Source organism: Amblyraja radiata, chromosome 7 (genome assembly GCF_010909765.2).
Source record: "Amblyraja radiata isolate CabotCenter1 chromosome 7, sAmbRad1.1.pri, whole genome shotgun sequence".
Taxonomy (NCBI): Eukaryota; Metazoa; Chordata; class Chondrichthyes; order Rajiformes; family Rajidae; genus Amblyraja; species Amblyraja radiata.
Window position 1 is genome coordinate 10749378 of NC_045962.1, and position 23027 is coordinate 10772404.

General features: G+C 41.3%; 1 long non-coding RNA gene across 1 annotated transcript; it reads left to right on the forward strand.

Moving 5' to 3' along the window:
- Window positions 1-1839: 1839 nt before the first annotated feature.
- LOC116974828 lies at window positions 1840-20943 on the forward strand. Its single transcript, XR_004412446.1, has 3 exons — window positions 1840-1850; window positions 13503-13509; window positions 20826-20943. It is a non-coding gene; the product is annotated as an uncharacterized LOC116974828 (long non-coding RNA).
- The last annotated feature ends 2084 nt before the right edge of the window (window positions 20944-23027 follow it).

Below are 23027 nucleotides of genomic sequence, written 5' to 3' on the forward strand. Positions count from 1 at the left end.
ATACTGGGCTAGTTCTATTTTCCTTCATTTGGCCCACAGCTCTTTAAACCCTTCCCATCCCTTTATCTGTCCAAATGGCTTTTAAAAGTTGCAATCTTATCTGTTTCTATAGCTTCCTCTGATAGCTCATTCCAGATACAGATCACCCTTTGAGTGAAAATGTTTCCCTTAGGTTCCTCTTAATTCTCTCATCTTAAGACAATGCAGTCTAGTTTTAGAATCCTCTACCCTGGTAAAAAGGCTGCGAGCATTCACTTTCTCCATGGCCTTCATGATCTTATACTCCTTCATAAGGTCATCTCTCATCTTCCAATGATCGAAGAAAAAATTGCTGCCTATCCAACCTTTTCCTAAAAGTCCAGCCTGTGAGACCAAAAATGGCATCCTTCCAATAGCTGGGCAATCAGAAATACACACAGTACTCCAAATGTGGTCACACCAACGACTTGGACAGCTATCTCATGATGTCAACGTACTTTTGTAGCAAATACACTTTGTAATGAAGACAAACATGCCACATACCTTCTTGACCATAATGTCCATCTCAATCGCCTCTTTCCATGCAGCTGAACTCTTAAATCTCTTTGTTCTTCACCCCTCTCCAGGGCTCTAGCATTTATTGTGTACGTCCCGCCATGGTTTGACATACCCATGTGCAACATTCCAAACTTGTCAGAATTAAATTCTGTTTGTCGTTCCTTGGCCCAAGTTCCCAATTGATTTTTAGATCCTGTTGTAGACTTAGACATCCTTCTCCACTGTCCACCATACCACCACTGTTGGTGCCATCTGCAAATTTACTAACATTGCTAACTATATTATCATCCAAATTGTTAATGTATGTATCAGGCAATAGCTGACCCAACACTGAGCCCTTGTGTATATTGGTCATATTTCTCCAATCAGAAAAAATAACCATCCACAACTACCCTTAAATTCCTTCTTCCAAGACAATTTTAAATCCAACTGGCCAGCTCACCTTGGATTCTACATCATAAGGTTATTATAAGTAATATGAGCAGATATAGGCCCTTCAGCCTATCAAGTCTACTCCGCCATTCAATCATGGCTGATCTATCTCTCCCTCCTAACGCCATTCTCTTGCCTTCTCCCCATAACCCCTGACATGTTCTCTAACCTTCCAGACTAGCCTATCTTGGGAGACGTTTCCAAAGCAAATACATAGGTGACATCCACTGCCCTGGCCTCATCGATTGACAATGATCTCTGATCCTGCCTACCCCTTCAAACTCACTTACACACACTCTTGGTTATATTGCACCCCTGGTGTACGAGTAGGCAATTCCTGGTCTGATCACAGAGCTTCTCTGCCCCGCAGCTATCATTTATACTTCTACCGTAACACCAACGAACAACTACCATTGCTTTTCCTGCATTTTGTTGCATTCTCCCATTGAATTTGGTGTGGGCATCTGCCATTGAAGTCAAACATTCTTAGACTCAGATACCAAGCTTCTTATCTTCTTGTGTATGGCGTGCACGGCCTAAAGTTGTAGATCCAGGCCAGGACAGCATCAGTTACTGGGTGGATGGCTTTGATGCCCCCAGGGAAAAGCCTCAGTGAGCAGTCATTCATGATGTGTGGGATGGTCTGGTCTGGATGTCCGCAGTCGCAAGCAGGGCCGTCTGTCATCCCCCACTTATGCAGGTGATGGGCTGTTCTTGCATGGAGGGTGGGGATTCTGTTCAGGGTCGGCCGTTGCTTGCGATGGAGGTCAAAACCCAGTGGTTTCACTGTGGGGTTTGTGATGACCTCTCCGTTGTTGGTGTTGGCATCTTGCCAGGCTCCGCACCACTCAGTCTTGGAGCCAAAGTCCACGATGCCAAGCGTGGACTGAGTTTTATTTCAACAGTGTAGGAGGCCCGTGATAGAAAGACAAGAGTGAAAATGGAACAGCTGAAAACTCTGGGTGTGGAATTGAGGATTCAGGATTCAGGATTCGTAGCCAGGTGCTTGGGTAGGAATGCCCCATCATACAGTTATAGTGAGGCGATCTGCACCCTTGGGCCCCACCAGCCTTTCTTCTCCCATTTTACGTTCTTACAAGCTTCCTCTTTATTTTATAGTTTCATTGTTTCTCTTCACAATTGATCATCTTTTGGTCCCGTCTTGCCACATTGTCAACTCCATTTGTTCTGTTCAATCTCCCTTGTAATCACATCACATCTGCCCGACTACCCTCCGAACAAATCCCACTCTGCCCATCCCCCCCTTACATCCTCTTTCCCCCCCCCCCCCCCCCCCCCCTTCACAGCTGTATTGCCTAAAGATTTCAGATTCAGATGATTCAGATTCAATCTTTATTGTCATTGTGCAGTGTACAGTACAGAGACAACAAAATGCAGTTAGCATCTCACCCAGAAGAGCGAACATAGAATAATGGAACTGTAAAATATATAACCATATAACAATTACAGCACGGAAACAGGCCATCTCGGCCCTACAAGTCCGTGCCGAACAACTTTTTTCCCTTAGTCCCACCTGCCTGCACTCATACCATAACCCTCCATTCCCTTCTCATCCATATGCCTATCCAATTTATTTTTAAATGATACCAACGAACCTGCCGCCACCACTTCCACTGGAAGCTCATTCCACACCGCTACCACTCTCTGAGTAAAGAAGTTCCCCCTCATGTTACCCCTAAACTTCTGTCCCTTAATTCTGAAGTCATGTCCTCTTGTTTGAATCTTCCCTATTCTCAAAGGGAAAAGCTTGATCACATCAACTCTGTATATCCCTCTCATCATTTTAAAGACCTCTATCAAGTCCCTCCTTAACCTTCTGCGCTCCAGAGAATAAAGACCTAACTTATTCAACCTATCTCTGTAATTTAGTTGTTGAAACCCAGGCAACATTCTAGTAAATCTCCTCTGTACTCTCTCTATTTTGTTGACTATCTATGTACATACATAGAAAATAGGTGCAGGAGGAGGCCATTCGGCCCTTCGAGCCAGCACCGCCGTTCATTGTGATACAGTAGCAGTAGTACAATTCTTCTGGGGGAAGGGGTGTCCGGGGTGGGGGGGGGGGGGAGGGGTGACTGGCAATCACCAAGGTGCAGAGTTAAGTTGTGTAACAGCCGCAGGGAAGAAGCTGTTCCTGAACCTGCTGGTCCGGCAACGGAGAGACCTGTAGCGCCTCCCTGATGGGAGGAGGGTAAACAGTCTGTGGCTGGGGTGAGAGCAGTCCTTGACGATGCTGCGCGCCCTTCGCAGACAACGCTTGCTCTGGACAGACTCAATGGAGGGGAGTGAGGAACTGGTGATGCGTTGGGCAGTTTTCACCACTCATTTATCCCCAATAAGTAGCAATGAAACCAAATTTCAGAAACAATGAACAATGGATAGCAGCCACAATATTTAGCCCTACCAACCAAAAGGAATTACTCCGAATTTCCAGTTTAAAAAGTTAAAAAGTCAGCTGATCCTTTTTCACATGCTACAAATGTCGCCCAATCAGCTGAGATTTGTGTAATGTTATGCCTTTGCTTCAGATTTTCAGTGTCTGCGGTATTCTCCGGCTGTTTTTCCATGAGAACGGGCATTTCCCTGAGGGTTGTCCTGAGAGATTGTGCAAATTGCTCATCTCAACAAAAACACTTCCAAACTAAGTCAAGCGAGGGGAGTCAATGATAGATGCCAATAAAATGTAGGGTTGTTGATAATGGCCACAGAGAGAGTTTGCAGGAATGCTTCTGTAACTTGTGACCCACATTAGCAAGTGAATAACATGTTGTAGAATACAGTAGGAGAATTAACAGGAGTTTTATGCCTTGGAATGAAACTTTGTCTACTTGCATCTGATCAAAATTAAACGTCGCTTTCTGCATAGCAAGAGGTTGATAAAAGGATTATAAATGAACAGAAGTGCTTTGTGGTGCATTGGAAATTTCAGTTTTATTAAAGATGTTTTCCCACACGCAGATCCAACTAAAATGTTATTTGTTCGGGGAAAAACAGAATTTAATTCATTATGGAAATATATTCTGACGCACAATGACAATAAATGTACTTATCTGCTGCTAATCTGAGATGGTTGCAAGAGTAATTTAAGGTGGCATTGTGTACTTTTAAGTTGACATGTTAGTAAGCAGAAACTTCCCCCCTCCGCACTTATATTTGTGCATCAGTTAAAAACAACTTGTTCTCGGATATTTTTATGATGCTCTAAAGAAGAAAGGTGTAGTGAGAATAATGAGGAAAAAATGCAGGTGACATATTAGCAGAAGAATTAACGTCTTGTTTCTGTGCTCTGTTGGAAAATGCCTATTTATTTTAGTCTGGCAACTAGCTGGAAGCAGCACATGGAGCGGTTGGTAGCTGGGGCTCAGGGCCAAAGGAGGTGATGAATCACAACCTTTAAGAGACCTTTAGACAGGCACTTGAATAGGCCAGGCATAGAAGTATGTGAAGCTAATGCTGACAAATGCAATTAGTCTGGTGGTCGGCGAAAAGTGGTAAGGTTTGTTTCTGTACTGTGGAACTCGGTGACTGTATGAAAGCCAAAATAAAACCTGAGGACTTCTGCTTATGTTTCATCTAATCATGCCACAGAGCCTCTTGCATTAAGGAGGATTATCAACGTTTCCCCTAACCAAAATTGCCTGTTCCTCCTCTCAGCCATGGGAAAAGACAGATTTGCAGCTGCTCGTCAGTCACCTGTCCTTATGTTGGTTTGAGCTGCAATTATTAGAAAGTTTAGAATGGCTGATCATTACTGGCACATCACACCATCTGACGAGAACTCTGTGGGACCATTCAACCACGTTAACCATTTGGGGAGCGGGACAAGCGCAAAATGAAATGTCTGCCAGCAGTGTGAAACCTTCCAATTATAGACGACAGCTATTGCTCTTTCATAAACTAAATGAAATTAAATCTTCAATCTGTATGTTAGTCGCAAATTTTCCTTCAAAAACATGACATTTCCTTTCTATCCTCCGTTTAAATATTCCCGAGCAGAGAATTTGTCCTTCAATTCATTTGGCTCTACAAAACAAAATTTAACGACTGCTGGCCTGCAGATCAATCTTAGATTTTATTCAAGCACCTAATAATGATTACATCTAAGTTATGTACAGGAAGTTGGGAAAGAACGTTAATAAAATCCTTCTGTGGTGTTTATGAAGTATCAAATGAGGGTCGTTAAAGCAGAATACATAGCAGCCCTTGTAATTATTGACTAGGAATATGTTTTTAAGACTTCAATATGACAGTAATGCAACAAGACACAATGTCTCCTGTCATTTAACTGAACATCAGCAACATCTGTTCTAATTCATACAACTTTCTTTTGGCCTAATTTGCCTGGCAAAGTCCCGTGTACAACTACTTTCATGTCCTTCTACCAAAGCCTTATGACACACGAGGAACCAATCAAATGAGCTTAGGAAAAACCAGTGGGTCTACTGAATAAGAATTGCTTCCATAGGGTATCACCTGCTTACTGGATTGCGGAAATTTATATTAATTTATTGGGATTATTAAAGCTTATGTAGCAACTGAGTGAATGTTATTCAGTGGAAAACTTGTGGTGATTTCATATTTTCATATTAATAATAATAAATTTTATTTATGGGCGCCTTTCAAGAGTCTCAAGGACACCTAAATTAGTGCATTATTATTAAGGGAAAGACCATAAGATAGTTCACTTCTATTTTTGATTTTGAAGTGCAGGTCAGGAATGCTAAATTTGTGACTAGATAAATGCATTGAATTTTTATTGTGAGTGCATGAATTTTGTACAAAATTTACTGTGTGCGAAATCTGAATGAATAAATTGAAATTGACTAGGTTGAATTTGGAGAAAAGAAAAGAAATAATAACTAGAGATCTGAAAGTGTTAATGATTGGTCATCTAGCAATTCATTGAAACCACAGTTGCTCCACCCAAAGGATATTTGTCTCATGACTCGACTTTTAGTGGTGAAAAAGGATGATGGTTTTTGCATGATTCATTTTGTGCATTATTAAATGAATAGACCCAATGAGTTAAGTAACTACAGAAAAGGAGCTGGTCTGATGAGAACTGGGGGGATTTCTATCAAAAGGCTATGATCCGGTAATCATTGTGCTGCAATAACCAACCCACTCCTGCCAGATTATAGTGATTAGTATTATTCAGCATTACCCCTCGTATTCTCAGGGGTATTTAGTCTCAAGAAGTGGTCATTTTGCATTTGTCATTATTAAGTTTGCGCATAAGGTGGGAATGGCTACAAACAAATTAATTCTCAGCTAATCAAATGTAAGGTGGGAATGGCTACAAACAAATTAATTCTCAGCTAATCAAATGTAAGGTGGGAATGGCTACAAACAAATTAATTCTCAGCTAATCAAATGTAATCATTGGGCATGGAAAATGTATTTACAACTGAAGTGCACAACAAGCCTCTGGATCCTTTTGTTAAGGAATGTTAAAAAATAAATACATCAAATGGATACATGTGGGCTACAGAAAGTAAAGATGGGTAGATTGCCTTTGCAGTGGCTCGGTGAGGGAGCTGGCACTTCACAAGACTTATCTAAACACGGATCTGACAGTGAGACCGATTAACAAGCCCCTAATAATGCTTTATCTTCAAAGCAATTAGCCTTGCACCCATACTGCTCATGCACAAAGTACTTGCAAAATCATTCCACCCAAGATGTCTCTTCTGATATTTCTCATCCTCATCATTCTCGCACGGTAATTCAACATTAAGATTTATGGAGAAATTTGTGGTTACAAGCAGAAAATAAACACTCTACATAAACTGTACTCTTTCTACACCACAAGACTTAAAAATAATTGTATTGCAGCAAGCAAAAATCCTCTTTTTAATTACTCCAATTCCAACTGCGCTGGCATTAGTTGGAGAAAAAAATGTCATAATTTGGTTGTTATAGTAATATATAGATGAAACATAAAAGGACACAACCCAACATGCCCATCTATATTTCTGCAATTCCTGCTGTGATCATTAAATACTCACTTATGAAATGTCGTAATGAATCATCAGTAAAATATTTTAGAAAACCATTTTAATTTTAAACATTCAACCATTTTAAACATAATAAACCCTCTGTATAATTATGTCTTTTGCAACGACAATGTTTTACAATAAGGGCTGTTTGTTGCTGGGAGGGTGCTTATAGATCATGTCTATCATATGTTTAACATAATGTGAGCGTTTATCGGCACTGGGCCTGTACTCGCTGGAGTTTAGAAGAATGAGGGGGGACCTCACTGAAATGTACAGAATAGTGAAAGGCTTGGATAGAGTGGATGAGGAAAAGAGGTTTCCCCTAGTGGGAGAGTTGAGGACGAAAGGTAATAGCCTCAGAATTAAAGGACGTACTATTAGGAAAGAGATGAGGAGGAATTTATTTGGTCAGAGGGTGGTGAATCTGTGGAATTCTTTGCCACAGAAGGCTGTGGAGGCAAAGTCAGTGGATATATTTAAGGTGGAGATAGATAGATTCTTGATTAGTATGGGTGTCAGAGGTTATGGGGCGAAGGCAGGAGAATGGGGTTAGCAGGAAGATAGATCAGCCATGATTGAATGGCAGAGTAGACTTGATGGGCCGAATGGCCTAATTCTACCACTATCACATGATCTGATGATCTATCATCCAAGTGACAGTATCGAAGGTGGAGGTTTATTAAGAAATGTACAGTGAGGGATATTGAATGTGCACCTTCACAGCCGTCGATCTATACAGCTGCTTTTGCTACCCCCAATGCTCTCAGCTGGTGGAAAATAATAGGCTTCAACTATTACTCGATCTGTTCAATGGGATTTATTAAACTGAGGGGACTTTGAGCGGTGTTCGTTAACTCATCTTGCTTCAGACACAATATGTGGTCATTGTTACATATTTTGAAACAAACTAAGGTCACCTGTAGCCCAAGGAAACCTCTGAAGATAGACACATAATGCTGGAGTAACTCAGCGGGACAGGCAGCCCTACTGGATAGAAGGAATGGTTGACGTTTCGGGTCGAGACCCTTCTTCCTGCTTAATGTTGACGAATGTGCAACCAACAGCAATGATAGGCGGTCAGTCATTTACTGTGCCTCACCTGCTTAACATTCCAGATTAATGAATGTTGTAGTCATACATATTATTGGGCATAAAATTACTTTCGTCATACTTGCCACATGGGATGTACAAAGTACAAATTCCATTACAGAAATTCATTATTTACGACTTAAATCGATAACAAACATATCCACTATTAAATCAATCTTGCAATTCCCACAGGACGAAACGTTCTGGAAATTGGTGAATGTTAAGAATAAGTAAAGTAGATGAGGTTTTCCATCAGTGGCTTTCTTTGATTAGTCCTGGTCACACACACTACACAAATGCCATTGAGTGTTTAGGGTCCCGCCTGCAGTCTTTGTACTCTTCCTCTTCCCCTTCCCCTTCTTCTTCTTCTTCTTCTTCTTCTTCTTCTTCTTCTTCTTCTTCTTCTTCTTCTTCTTCTTCTTCTTCTCCTCCTTCTCCTCCTCCTCCTCCTCCTCCTCCTCCTCCTCCTCCTCCTCCTCCTCCTCCTCCTCCTCCCCCCCTCCCCCTCTCCCCCTCCTCCCCCTCCTCCCCCTCCTCCCCCTCCTCTCCCTCCTCCCCCTCCTCCCCCTCCTCCCCCTCCTCTCCCTCTCCTCCCTCCTCCCTCCTCCCTCCTCCCTCCTCCTCCCTCCTCCTCCCTCCTCCTCCTCCCTCCTCCTCCCTCCTCCCTCCTCCTCCCTCCTCCTCTTCTTCTTCTTCTCCTCTTCTATCTTCTTCTTCTTCTTCTTCTCTTCTTCTTCTTCTTTCTCTCTTCTTCTTCTTCTTTCTTCTTCTTCTTCTTCTTTCTTCTATCTTTCTTCTCTTCTTCTTCTTCTCTTCTTCTTCTCTTCTTCTTTTCTTCTTTCTTATCATCTTCTTCCTTCCCTTCTCCTTCTCCGTCGCCTGTCTCCTTCGCCGGCTCCTTCGTCGTTCTTCTTCTTCTTCTTCTTCTTCTTCTTCTTCCTCCTTCCCCTCCCCTTGGGATTGAGGGCGATTTACTTTCAAATTGGTTTAGGTTCTGTGCCAGCTCCTGAGGCCAATGTGGGAGCCACAGACACTTCCTCTGATGGGGCAGGAGCTGGATTATAGGGAGGGTGCATAGTTTTCTTGCGGGTGGGTGCACTCATCCCACTGTTTACTGAAGTCCCTGTGTGCACCCGGTGAAAGCCCTCAAAGGCTCTCAATATCATCCCAAATGCTCAACTCCACTCATGGAACAGAGACTTCCAGCAGTGATTGGGCACTAGGACACTTCTTCAAGGAAGCTTTGAGCACATCTTTGAAAGATTTCCTCTGTTCAATTGGTAATCTCCTCCTTTGACAAGATAGAATAGAATGGTTGGTATAGGAGTCTTTTATATGTCAGCCACAAACGGAGTAATCAATCTCTGAATCATACAGCACATCACAATGAGACTGCCTCTACTTAGTAAAGCAACTGAACATCAATTATAGAATCACAGTCACAATGAGATACGACACTGAAACAGGTCCTTCATCCCGCCCATTAATCCCTGAACATCGAGCACATTTTCTTCTTACGCTAATCCTACCCTCGTCAATTTTGTTATCCACATATTTCCGTCATCTCTTCCTCTGATCCAACCACTCATCTGCTCACTGTACAGCGGCCAATTAACCTATCAACTTGCACATTTTTCGAGATGTGGGAGGAATCTGGAGCACATGAGAGGGGAACCCACCAGCCACAGAGAAAATGGGCAAACTCCACCCAAATAGCACCAGAGGTCAGGATTGAACCAGGGTCTCTGGAACTGTGGCATAACTATGTGTTGTTGGTATCTTTCTGCCGCACCAAGGCTTCAGAGTGTGCATGGAGCCTGTCGAGAGCTGTGGATGAACGTGGAAATATGAAACAATGTTTTACATTCTACGGAGCAAGAAGCTGAGAGACTTCCAGCTTATAGATGTTATGTTGGCTGCTAAACAATGCACATTTTATATCCACTTCCCCGTGAACAGAACCAAGGTGTTGATATACTTAAGTTTGTACACAGTATAACTGGAGCTAAGCCAAGTAAAACCAGACATTTTGGCCAGCACCAAGCTTCCTGCTACACCATCCAGCTGGAGCTCATCAGCTTCTAGCAATATCTAGAGCCTTGCTGACAAGCCTGAATGTTAAGCGAGTGAACAAGACTGGCTATAAGATCATCAATTAGTTGCTGGACATCTGAGGACACAATTGAATCAGCAAACAGTCTTTAGTTCGGATTAGCTAAGTGATAAGGCGCGGAAACAGACGCTTCGGCCCACCGAGTCCGCGCCGACCAACAATCCCCGTACACTAGCACTATCCTACACACTCTAGCGACAATTTTCAATTATACCAAGCCAATTAACCTCCAAACTGTACGTCTTTGGAGTGTGGGAGGAAACTGACGCAGGTCACTGGGAGAGAGTACAAAACCCGTACAGGCAGCACCCGTAGTCAGGATCAAACCCAGGCCTCTGGCTCTGTAAGGCAGCAACTCTACTGCTGTGCCACACATTCCCAAACATCTTTAGCATATTTTTCAACACCTGTGATTTTTTTGGAGTCGGGACAAGCCAGATATGCTCTATATTTCAAGGAGGTTAGCCACCTCTGGCTCACTGAAAGACTGTGAAGACTGGTTTTAGAAGGTGTCGTGTGCCAAATGGTCACAGAGACCATTAATCCTCAGGGCATAAGTGATTATCATCATCTTCCTGCTGAGCTCCTCCAGCAGATTGTTTGTTGATCCTCACATGATATTGAGGTGGCAATAGTTGCAGGTTCAGAGCTTTAGCAACAGGTAGCTGTCTTCCTGCGACCCTGACAACCTGGATCAGAAGTTCATACGTTCATAAGTTCTAGAAGCAGAATTTAAGTCATTTGGCCCATCAAGTCTACTCCGCCATTCAATCATAACTGATCTATCTTTCCCTCTCAACCCCATTCTCCGGCCTTCTCCCATAACCCCAAAACACCCATCATGAGCAAAGCCCCATCACCATGGGAGCAGCGTTCATCTACTGGGGTCACACTTGATTGCATTTCCAACTCTGCACAATGAGCCCTGGAATTCTGGCCACTCTCTAAACATACACAATAGTGAGAGGCTTGGATAGAGTGGATGTGGAGAGGATGTTTCCATTAGTGGGAGAGTCTAGGACCACAGGTCATAGCCTCAGAATTAAAGAGCTGAATTCAAGAGATGAGGACAAATTAGTCAGAGGGTTGTGAATCTGTGGAATTCTTTGCCACAGAAGACTGTGGAGGCCGTCAGTGGATATATTTAAGGCAGAGATAGATTCTTGATCAGTATGGGTGTCAGAGTTTATGGGGAGAAGGCAGGAGAATGGGGTTAGGAGGGAGAGATAGATCAGCCATGATTGAATGGTGGAATAGACTTGATGGGCCGAATGGCCTAATTCTGCTCCACTCATTTATGATCTTATCATCTAAACAGATTGCAAGACGTTATACAGCTTTACACGTCGTTGGTGAGAACACGTTTGGAATATTGTGTGCAATTCCAGTTGTCCGGGTACAGGATAGGAAGATACCATTAAGCGGGTAACAGTTCAGGGACCATTAACCAGAATGTTACCAAGGAGCGAAAGCTTGCGTTTTAAGGAGATTTTTTGAATAAGCAAACCCTTTTCTCCCTGGAGTGTGGAGTGACAGAAGGTTGGCCTCTTATCAGGAATACAAGATTGGAGAATAGCAAATCCAAGTGGTAGGGAATACTCATTTTATTCATCAGTTCACAAAACTTATTCGCGAATTGACTATTTTTTATTGGACACAAAATTAATCCCGTATACGAATAAACCATCATATCATAATAGTATTATTTCTGATCATTCACCATTGACTTTTATACTTAAAATTGAGGGAATGCCGAGTATAAAACCTTTTTGGAGATTCAATGTACATATATTAAATAATCCGCAGGGTTATATATAAAAGAACAAATAAAACTTTTTTTCGAAATAAATGACACGCCGGGTATTTCTGCACCGCTATTATGGGAAACCTTCAAGGCATATATTCGCGGTGTCATAATTTCTTACCAAAGTTTTCAAAATAAGGAAAATAAAAGAGAACTTCAGCGGATAGAACAGAAAATAAAATTACTAGAACTGGACAATGCAACTGACCCAACCATAAATAAACATAATAAGATAACTTTATTGAAATATAAAGTCAATAGAATACTATCGGCTAGAGTAATAAGATTATTCCAAATTACAAAACAAGCACACTTCGAATTTGGGGATAAGCCACATAAACTACTTGCGAGGCAACTGAAGCAACGAGAAAAGGAAAAAACTATTACTAAAATTAAATCCGATAAGGGTGAGTTTTTAACGCTGCCTAAGGATATTAATAAGAGGTTTGCCCAATTTTATCACAATTTATATACATCTAAAATAAATACAGATGTAAGTAAAATTACAAATGTTTTAGATAATTGCAAGCTCCCAAAATTGGATAGTTTAGAACAATAGCAATTAGGAGCACGGATTACTAATGAAGAAATAAAACAAATAATAAACTCACTGAAAAATGGGAAGACCCCAGGACCAGACGGTTTTAGTAATGAATTTTATAAAAGATTTCAGGAGTCAATTGTACCAAGATTATTCAATTTATACATGCAGGCTTATACTGAAAATAAACTACCAGAAACCCTAGCAGAAGCAACAATAACACTTATACCAAAAAAAGATAAAGATTTAGATGAACCGGGTTCTTATAGAGCTATTTCACTTCTAAATACGGATCAGAAAATTTTAGCAAAGATTCTAGCTAGAAGGCTAAATAATTATATTAACAATTTAATAAATACGGATCAAACGGGATTTATACCCGAAAGACAATCATTTAATAATTTGAGAAGGCTTTTCAATATAATGTACTCTCATAATGAGGACAATGAAGATATTTCAGTTGTCACGCTGGATGCAGGGAAGGCATTTGATCAAGTAGAATGGCAGTATTTATACAAGGTACTCCAAAAATTCAATATGGGAGAGAATTTTATTAGATGGGTTAAACTACTTTACGATAGACCTACGGCAAGAATACTAACTAACAATACGCTATCTTCAAAATTTTACTTATCAAGGGGTAATAGGCAAGGGTGTGCCTTATCACCATTGCTATTTGCCCTTATGATAGAACCGTTGGCCGAAAGGATTAGAAATCACCCGAATATTCACGGATATAACACTAAGGACTCAAAGAATAAAATTTCACTATATGCTGATGATATCCTTTTATATATTACTAATACACAAACGAGTATACCCACCTTATTAACACTAATTGAGGAATTCGGCTATTTTTCAGGATATAGAATAAATTGAAATAAAAGCGAAATTATGTCTTTAAAACCGCAGGATTCGAGACACTTACTAAAATTCCCCTTCAAAATTGCAACAGAAAAATTCAAGTATCTGGGTATTCAAATTACGAGAAGACACAAATCATTATTTAGTGCCAATTTTATACCACTATTAAATAAACTGAATGATATGATTAAATTTTGGAAAACGCTTCCGCTCTCATTGATAGGTAGAATTAACGCTATAAAAATGACTTTCTTACCACAATTAATATATTTGTTTCAAGCGATCCCAATATATTTTCCAAAATATTTTTAAAAAAAACTAGATTCCACTATCACTAATTTTACATGGGATTACAGAACACATAGAATTCAGCGAAAGCATTTGTGCAAATCTAAAGAAGTTGGGGGTTTATCATTACCTAACTTTATGTATTACTACTGGGCAGTGCATATTAAGAACATAATGTACTGGCTGGATAGTTCCACTCAGCAGTTGGAGTGGATAAGAATGGAGAAAGAGGAGTGCTATCCGCACGATATAGGAACGATCCTGCTCTCACCGATAAAATTGAATAGTATAATATATAATAAGAACCCAATTATTCACAATATAATAAGAATTTGGAAACAAATAAAATTATCCTTGAAATTAAATAATTTATCAGTACTAACCCCACTATTGAACAACCCCGCATTCAAACCTTCTCTCATCGACAACACATATCAACAATGGGATAGACTGGGGATTAGGAAAGTAGGGGATATGTATGAATTGGGTAAACTGTTATCATTTCAACAATTAAAATTTAAATTAAAATTGAAGGATAATCAATATTTTAAATATATACAGGTATGTGACTTTATGAAGAAATATACACATAGATTTCAAACTATATTTTTAGACCCTTTAGAAGAAGCAATGAATATTCACAAAAATTATCATACTTTTATAATAATATATTAAATAGAGAATCACCCTCAACAGAAGCACTAAGGGAAGATTGGGAACATGAGCTAATGATAAAGATCTCGAAGGATAGATGGGAAAAGTATTTGATGAATACACATAACTGTTCTATTAATGCAAGACATAATTTAATTCAATTCAAATTATTACATAGACTATATTATTCAAAAACGAGGTTGAATAAATTTTATCCAAACGTCTCTCCCAGATGCGATAAATGTTTGTTTCAAAACGCTAATATAACACATTCATTTGTAGGATGTACAAAGTTGAATACATTTTGGAGCGATATATTTGATATATTTACAAAGCTTTTCAAGTCAAGAATAGAACCCAAAATGGAATGGATTATATTTGGAATAATAGGAGAAGATACCAATTTAAATAAAGACCAAAATGTTTTTTTTAATTATGGGTTAATAATTGGAAAGAAATTGATACTTAAATTTTGGAAAAATACAACCATACCAACTGTTAAAATGTGGATTAGGAATATGATGGACATAGCACGCCTTGAAGAAATGAGAATCCGACTAATAGATAAATATGACCAATTCTTAAGGAGTTGGTCTCCTTTCATCGACTTTTTGGAATCATGTGATGCAGCGGTACCATAAGGATTGCTGATTTCAGTTCATGACGTGGATAGATCTACATCTCCGAATACAGATTTGAAAAATTCTCTTTTAAGGGGCCTTCTCTTCTATTTCTACTTTCCACTTTTTCTTTTTTTTATTTTTTTTTATTTTCTATATACACACTTCACGTTTTTCTACTCTCTACCATCTATTTTTCCACTTTTTCCCCCTTCCTAATGTTTTCTTTTTCTTGTCTTGCCTACTTCTTTCTCATAACATAAAACTAGAGGTTGTACATAGAATGGATTACGGTATGACATAGTTGGCACCTAAAATTAGGTTCCACTGTACTGTTTTGTACTGTATAAACTTCTAATAAAATAAACAAATTAAAAAATAAATAAATAAAAAGGAATACAAGATCACGAGAGGCAAAGAAAAGCGATTAGTCACAGTCTTTTTCCCAGTGTAGAGGAATTCAGAATCAGAGGGCATGGATTTACGGTGAGAGGGAAGGGGTTTAAATGAGATCTGAGGAGGAATTTCTACACATAGAGGGTTGTGCATATATAGAACGAGCTGCCAGAGAAAGTTGTAGATATGGCTACAATGTCTCTATTTATAAGACACTTGGACAGGTACGTGGACTGGAAAGGCTTCGATGGAAAGAGGAGCAGGTTGCTGGGTTTAATTGACCATTGTGAAGGATTAGTCGGGGGGGAGGGGGGGAGAGAGGAGAAACAGTGGGGAGCTGATGGGGATTTGAGAGTGTTTTCGTTGCAAAGGAAGGTGCAGGGAAGTGAGACTTGGAATGTTTTGAGAGCAGCATAGATTTGAGGAGCCAAACAGCCCCTTCCGCCATGTACAAAAATATGAAATGATTTGAAACACATTACATTATCAATATTACAATAATGCAACAATTATTCAATGTTAATTGATAAAACTAAACGTATCCTCATTCAAAGTGTGAAATGTTTGTCTTGCCAACAGTCTGCCGGTCCTTTCTTCTTTTTGTTATTTTTGGTATGTGTTAAAAAGTATGTTTTAGTGTTCCTTGATTTGTTTTATGTGGGGAGTGGGGGGGGTGTGTTGGGGGAAACGTTTTTTCAATCTCTTATCTTGATGGAGATGCGATTCTTTTCCGTATCGTATCTCCATCCCCACTACAGGCTAACATCGTGGAGTTGGCGGCCTTTCTTGGAGACCGACCAAACGCTCCAAGCCGCAGGAGTCTGCGGGGCTTTAACATCGCGGAGCTTGCGATCCCTTTGCCAGAGATTGAAGCTCCAACCACGTGGGCCTGTGGATTTTAACATCGTGAAGCCCGCGGTCTCTGGTAAGATGAGGCCGACTCGGGAGCTCCATGCCGCGGAGAGAATTTCAACCGCCTCGACGCGGGAGGTTCGATCACCTTGACGGGGGCTTCGATCGTCGGCTTCAGCGGGCTTTGATGGCCCCGATTGCGAATGGTTTGACTGCCCCGACTGCGGGAGAACAAAGCGGAAGAAGTTTGAAATGTATTGACTTCCATCACAGTGAGGAATGTGGAATCCACTGTGGTGGATGTTTATGTTAACTTTTATGTGACTGTGTGTCTTGTTGCTTTTCACTTTATTATGGCTGTATGGTAACTCAAATTTCACCTTAATTGGTACGTGACAATAAAATGACCTCGACCTTAAAACCTTGAGTGTTTTTGCTGTGATCTCATTAAGATCATCTGGAGGACAAAGTTGATGAACCCTGCCAATGATTGTGATGTGGCCATGCCAAATAGGGATTAGAACTGTCCACAAATTCCCACTCTTGCTTCTTCCACAAGGAATGTTTACCCTACATGTTGAGTGTAATTCATTCTGAAGGATAATCCCTTGGCATTACTGGGAATGGGAAAATGTTAGTGCCATTAATCCTGGTAGAAAGATGGTAAACGTAAAGAGATACGATTTGCAAATGATGAGATGAGATTATTTGAACGCAAGTGCATAGAAAATGTTGATCCCCTTCCCTTGTTGACTGTATTTGCTTAATCAACTGCACACGTGGCATGGTGCAAGAGTGATGCCAGCAACTGTACTCTACCCATTGTGTGGCACAGAGCCCTAAGATGTACACATGTTGCTGCTGCCGTACATTTCAATACACTGATAATGGCGCACAGAAATGTCGGTCAGCTTCAGGTGATAACTGACCGGCACACCAAGGACATTACTACCAGCTTTGGAAAGTATGAAGATGGAAATGATGAAAATCTCTTCAGAAGCCGGTTCTCATGCATTCTTCTGCAAAATACTGTGCTTAACTGCCAAAACGTGGCTATCATAGAATAGAAACATTGTAATTGTAGTAAAATTATAGATTGCTGTTTTTGCTAATGTTCTACAATTAGCCTGTAGCAACTCTGATCGTGGATCTGAAATAGACAAGTATGTCACTTGGAAGGAAACCAAACATGAGGTTACTTTACTAGTCCTTCAGCAATTAACCACATTGCGCTTTCTGTAATACATTAGAGTCCATTGACTTCAATTGCTTCATCTTGTACTAATACACATATTCACTTGCGGGAGACTTTCCCAAATTTGAGGGAGCCCACGCATTGCTGACAATTTATAGAAAATTGTCAAAGTCTACTCCCGCAAACACGATTACCATTTATTTATTGAAAGGATCTAGAAACCAAACCAAAGAGTTGGTAGACAGAGGCTGAAGTTCCCTGCTTCACTTTGAATGCTGAACATGTACAGATTGAGTCAATGCAGATGTAAGGGATGATTACAGATTCCCTGAGAGTTCGGAGAAGACTGTGCGGCTCTCGTTATGCTGCGCCCAGAAATCTGTCTGGAAATATTTGTACAGTACTCAGAGCAGGAGGGTAAGGTGGACAGTGATGGCTTCACTAATTAATGTATAGTTCTGAAATTGGTGGAGATGCGGACAGTGAGGAAGGCTGTCAAAGATTACAGCGAGATATAGATCAGCTGGTGTACATAAACAGGCGTAGAAGTGGTAATTGGAGTTTAATCCAAGCAAGTGCACTTTGGGAAGTTGAATGTAATGGCAAGACACTCGACAGCACTGGTGTACAGAAAGATATTGGCATCCAGGTCCATAGCTCCCCATAAAAGTGGTAACAGAAAAAGATAGTGGTAAATATGTGAATGGTATGATGTCTTCACTGGTCAGAGAATCGAGTTTATAAGTCAGGATTTCAACTGTATTGGACTTTGGTTATGCCGCATCTGGAGTAGAATCATAGGATCATAGTCACACAGCGTGAAAATAGGTGCTTCAGCTTAACTTGCCCATGCCAATGAACATGTCCCCATCTACACTAGTCCCACCGGTCTGCATTTGGCTCATATCCTTCTAAACCTATCCTATCCATGTACCTGTCCAAATGTTTTTTTAAATGTTGTGATAGTGTTTGCATCAACTACCATCTCCATCAGCTCATTACATATACCCACCACCCTTTGTGGAAAATTGTTGCCCCTCATGTTCCTAGTAAATCTTTTCCCCCCCATCTTAAACGTATGTCCCCTGGTTCTTGATTCCCCTACTTTGGGTAAAAGACTTTGTGCATTGTCTCTATTTATTCCAGTCGTGATCTTATACTCTTATACACATCTATAAGATCGCCCCTCAGCCTCATGCGCTCCAAGGAATAAAGCCCTAGCCTACTTAACTTCTCCCCATAGTTCCGAGTCATCGGAAATCTTCTCTGCGCCCTCTCCAGTTTAACAACATCTTTCCTACAACAGTGTGATCAAAATTCAACATAATACTGCAAATGTGGCCTCACTATTGACTTTTACAACTGTAACATAGCCTCCCAACCTCTACACAATACTCTGATTGATGAGGGCCAATGTGCGGAAAGCCTTCTTGGCCACACTATCTACCTGTGACATTGCTTTCAAGGGACGATGCACCTGCACTCCTAAATCCCTCTTCTCCACACACTCCCCAGAGCCCGGCCTTTCATAGTCCTGCCCTTGTTGGACTTCGCAAAGTGCAACACCTTCCACTTCCACTGTATGAAACTCTGAAATAAATATTCTGAAGATGCTAAATCTTTTGAATTTGCCAGGTCATTGAAGAAAGGGTCTACAGTCATTGAGAATATTCAAGGTTGAAATGGACAGATCTCTCGACATGAAGGGTTAAGGGGGTTAAACCAGAAGATGGATTTATTGCACAGATCACCCATGATCTTCCTGAAGGATGGAACAGGCAAGAGAGGTCGTCTCACTTTCTCCTGCCTCCAATTCGTATCTCCTTTTTAGGCCAAACTTTTGATTCCCTGTCCTAAGACCCCGTTCTATGGCTCAGTGTCAATGTTTGAATGATTATGTTCCCGTGAAGGACATTGTGATCATTTTAATGCATTAAAAGCACAATATAAAGACAATGTCGTTATTCTTGTTGATTTATGATCACAGTCAAAACGAAACAATGCATCACTATACTAAACAAATATGCATAAGCATAATAACAACTGAAGTATACTTCGTCTCTAAATGATAAAGCGCTTAAACATAACCATAGAGTGAAGTATAATTATTTTAAACATGCTTCAGATCAAATAGCGAGGATGGAATGTTTCTCAAAGTCACTAGAATTAAGACGGCAGCAGCATAGATTTAAGACATAGGGACTGGCAACTGGATCTATGTGCATATGTTTTTCATGAGCAAACTGTGTGGGTAAATTTACCTGGGTTAGAACATACTTACATTTTTTAAATTCTTAGTTTAGTTTAGTTTAGAGACAGCGCGGAAACATGCCCTGTCGGCCCACTGGGTCCGCGCCGGCCAGCGATCCCCGCACACTAACACTATCGTACACCCACCAGGGACAATGTTTACATTTACCAAGCCAATTAACCTCCACACCTGTACGTCTTTGGAGTGTGAGAGGAAACCGAAGATCTCGGAGAAAACCCACGCAGGTCACGGGGAGAACGTACAAACTCCGTACAGACAGCACCCGTAGTCAGGATCGAACCCGGGTCTCCAACGCTGCATTCGCTGTAAGGCAGCAACTCTACCGCTGCGCCACCATGACCGCCATTCATTTACCGTTGGACCGATATCACTCTCCCAACCTCGACTGCAAACCAATCAAAACTATAGGCCACACGCTAACATTTCTTCCATTACCATCATGAATTGGAACTTTGTGATTAAAAGTTAGGAGCACTTTGCAGACGGATCCAGGAATGAAAGGGTGTATATACACCACAACATCAATGTCTTTCATGCAGCTTCAGTCTTCAATGAAGATAGACACAAAAAGCTGGAGTAACACAGCGGGTCAGACAGCATCTCTGGAGAGAAGAAAAATACCTATTCCTTTTCTCCAGTAATGCTGTCTGACCCGCTGAGTTACTCCAGCTTTTTGTGTCTCTCTTTGGTTTAAACCAGCACCTGCAGTTCCTTCCTACACATTCAGTCTTTGGTGGTCAGGGTAATCGACTTTGCATCACTGAATCAGACCCTTCTTACAGTCAAGGGATATGGGGAAAAAGCAGGAACTGATTTTAGATGATCAGCCATGATCGTATTGAATGGCGGTGCTGGCTTGAAGGGCTGAATGGCCTACTCCTGCACCTATTTTCTATGTCTCTATGTTTTCTATCTGTACTGCGCCTTGGGGCTGGATTTGATGGGACAGGCTATCAAATGGAGGGGGCCCAGATAAGATGAGACCCCTGCCTTACCCTACATAAGTTCATAAATTCATAAGTTATAGAAGCAGAATTATGCCATTCGTCCCACCAAGTCTACTCCATCATTCACTCATGGTTGCTCTATCTTTCCCTCTCAACCCCATTCTCCTGCCTTCTCTCCATAACCCCTGGCACCAATACTAGTCGTCAAGAATGTATCCATCTCCGACTTTAAAATATCCATTGACTTGGCCTCCACAGCCATTTGTGGCAAAGAATTCCAGAGATTCACCACCCTCTGACTAAAGACATTCTTCCTCATCACCTTTCCAAAGGTATGTCCTATTATTCTGAGGCTATGCCCTCTGGTCCTGGACTCTCCCATTAGTGGAAACATCCTCTCCACACCCCGCTATCCAGGCCTTTTACTATGCCGTAAATTTCAATGAGGCCCCCCCCCCCCCCCTCACCCTTCTAAACTCCAGCGAGTATAGGCCCAGTGCCATCAAACGCTCATATGTTAACCTAATAATTCCTGGGATAATTCTCGTAAACCTCCTCTGAACCCTCTCCAGAGCCTGCACATCTTCCCTCAGATATGGGGCCCAAAACTGTTCACAATGCTCCAAATGCAGTCTGACCAGTGTCTTATAAAGCTTCATCATTACATCCCCATTTTTATATTCTAGCCCTCTTGAAATAAATGCTGGCATTGCATTTACCTTCCTTATCACCGATTCAACTTGCGAATTAACTGTTTGGGAATCCTGTGCCAGCTCTCCCAAGTCCCTTTGCACCTCCGATTTCTGAATTTTCTCCAAATTTAGAAAGTAGTCTTATGCCTTCATTCGTAATACCAAAATGCATGACTCCACACTTTGCTACACTGTATTCCATCTGCCACTTCTTTGCCCACTCTCCCAACCTGTTCAAGTCCTTCTGCAGATTTCCTGCTTTCTCTTCACCAACTCCACCTCCACCTATCTTCATATCATCAGCAAACCTGGCCACAAAGCCTTCAATCCCCCCCATCCAAATTATTGATATACATTTCATTCCCCTCCCTGGAAGCCTCGAGTTTAGTTTAGTTGAGTTTAGTTTAGTTTAGTTTAGTTTATTTTAGTTTAGTATTGACACATGAGCCGAAATGCAGTGAAAATCTTTTGATTGCGTGCTATCCAGTCAAAGAAAAGACCATACATACATGATTACAATCAAGCCGTCCACATTACACAAATAAAGGATAAAGCATTCAACATTTAGTGCAAGATAAAGTCTGATAAAGTCCAATTAAAGACAGTTCAAAAGCCTCCAATGAGGTAGTTGGGAGGTCAGGATCGCATTGGGGATGTGCAAAGATTGGGGAGGGGGGGAGGGGGGAGGGGAGTCAGTCTACCCCACGACAGAAGGGGAAGGAGTTGTACAGTTTGATGGCCGCAGGGAAACGCGATCTCCTGTGGCGTTCTGTGCTGCATCTTGGTGGAACCAGTCTGTTGCTGAAGGTGCTCCTCAGGTTGACCATGTCATGGAGGGGGTGAGCTGTATTGTCCAAGATGCTCGGCTCCAAGGCCACCTCCCATGAATCCAACTATGAATGATGTAGTTATTCTGTGACTGTCCAAGAGTGGGTATCCCCAAGATCTGGTACACTTCCCAAATACACTTCGTACAAATGGCAAGATCCCTGAGAACCTTTCACACAGCTCCCAAGGGGAATGCCACAGATAATAGAATATGAAGGAACTGCAAATGCTGGTTTAAACCAAAGGTAGACACAAATGCTGGAGTAACTCAGTGGGACAGGCAGCATCTCTGGAGAAAACGAATGGGTGACCTTTCGGATCGAGACTCTTCTTCAGACTGAAGAAGGGTCTTGACCCAAAACGTCACCCATTCCTTCTCTCCAGAGATGCTGCCTGTCCCGCTGAGTTACTCCAGCATTTTGTGTCTACCTTCGGCACAGATCATGGTTTAACACACCATTCGGTGTGAAAACATCTCATCACTATTTTGAGCCTATTCTTAACCAGTTTCACAATTTTTCGTGGAGAAGACTATTGGGTGTTGCCGCTATAAGCACCAAACGAGGGAGAAATACAATTTCTGGCCAGTGGAGGCTCCAAATCTGCAATCCGGCGAGGACAGTAATATTCTACACCTCAGGCTGAAATGGAGTGAAGCAGAATTAACATCTCACATCAATGACTTTTCATCAGAATTCAAAACGGGAAAATGGAGAAAGAATGAGTGCAATGAACGAGGAAGGAAAACGGATGAAAAGGTAATGTTACAAAGGATTAAGCAATGACTCCTGTCAATGAATACTCTATGGAGCCTCTATGATGGTATAGTGGAGAGTATACTGACTGCACCTGACCTGGTTCGGAAATTCGAACGCTCAAGAAC